Genomic DNA, 1,935 nt, shown 5'->3' on the forward strand with positions numbered 1-1,935 from the left:
TCCCGGATTAAAGAGAAATTTTGATTGATTGAAAGATTTTAGATCCCTTTGTAACAACCCGTTTTTGCAATTTGCTTTGAAAATGTACTTTAATCGGATTAACTTTCGCGAGATTAAATTTTGCGATTTCGCGGTCCATTTTCTGGGTTGAGAAACCAATCCAAAATCTCCATATGTGGCAAAAATGGCTATTTTTCAGCTGTATTCAGCATTGAGTTTTAATCCCGAAGGGCTAGAGTTCAATCTCTAACCTTTCTCTGGCAAGAAAAAGTGAAGCCTTAAAAAATGCGCTGCATTTTTGACGACAGATTGAATGTAGCAATTCCTTTGTTTACAATTGATATTTTTTTCGAAATTTAGCGGTGAATTTTAGTTTCAATCTGTCATTTGTGTTAAAACCAGGCGGACCGCGCAACTTTTTTTGGCTTCAAATCCTACCAAGGAGATTGCATTCGGGCTTATACTTCATTGGACGAGACTCAGGGTGGGAAATTAAAGCACGCTTTCAAAAAATGTAATTCTTCAAAACAAGGAAACTACTAGATACAATCCGCTGTCGTGATTACGACGCGTTTGGGATAGGAAACTATTTTTTCGCTTGCGTAACTTAATCCGATTCAAGTACATTCCTAACAAGATTTTGTTGAGTTGCTCACACATTATATTCAAGCAAACTTAACTAAAATGTAATTATTTTTGTGAACATTGCTAGCAAAATAATAACTCACTTCGTTGATTTTAATTTGTCAATCCGATCTTGTAAACTTTGTCGTTCGCAATTAAGGACGTATGCCAGATCACGACCTCTCGTCATTTTGATTGGACAGTGCCAACAAGGAAAATTGCCACCCTTTTGTTGTCCCGCCTCAAGTTGACTCGCGGGTGCGTCACCTGTAAAACGGAGCAACTAGTATTAAAAATTTCATCCCAATTCTCTGTCATATTTCGTGGAAAAGTTAAAAGTGTTTCTAATCAATTCGTTCGGCGAAGAATTTCCCACCACCTACTTTTAGCTAATGAAAGCCGTTGAGTATTTTATTTTGATAACTACCAGTGGTTAATCTTCCATCTATTATAAGGCAACTGTTACCTTTGAAAAATCTTATTTCGTCTTGGATTTTTATTTGAGGGGTAACCTCGTAAAGTTTGGTGTTAATTTTGATGTAGTCCTCTAGCCGGACATCGCCATAACACAGTTGCAACGCGTTCGCTGGACACCTTGCCAAGATATATGGTACTGGTTTTTCCACCATTGCCTGTACATTCGCACGGTAGCCTATTGAAATCCAAATAAAATAAAACGTGATAAATTATCTGTGATTTGAAAGAAGCCTTTATAGTTTAGATTACTCCTCCCTGGAGTTTTTTAAGGACGAGTCTTGAAACGATTTGTTCTTGCAGCCTCGCAAAATTTAATTTCTTCTTGGACCTTTGAAATAACCCAAAATCCTTGTCAAACAAAGAAGAAAAGAAGAAAAAACAAAAATGAATGCCATTAGCCAAAATTATGGATCTAAAAAAGTAACCAAAAACGCTCTGATAAGCCCATGCTACCTCAATTCTCTGCTGTCACTCATAGATACGATGAAAAGTGCAAACTAGGTCAAATTCGTTTTTTCAAAATCAAATGAAGATTAGCCCCTCGGATTCCGATTTTAAGCGCAAGTTAAGTCAACTTGGGCTTAGCAGTTCAAATTCCGATGATAAGCCCATGCTCACTCTCATCCTCGATTCTTTATCGTCACCCAATTGGTGATTACCCCCAATGAAAGGTGCGAACCAGGTCAAATTTGGTTTTTTATTTTTTTTCAAAATCAAATGTAGATATAAGCCCCTCGGAATCTGACTTTAAGCGCAAGTTAAGTCAACTTGGGTTTATCACTTCGAATTCCGATGGTAAGCCCATGCTAACTCCTAAATTCTCTGCTGTCACTT

This window comes from Clytia hemisphaerica, unplaced genomic scaffold (genome assembly GCF_902728285.1).
Source record: "Clytia hemisphaerica strain Z4C2 unplaced genomic scaffold, Clytia hemisphaerica genome assembly, whole genome shotgun sequence".
NCBI lineage: Eukaryota > Metazoa > Cnidaria > Hydrozoa > Leptothecata > Clytiidae > Clytia > Clytia hemisphaerica.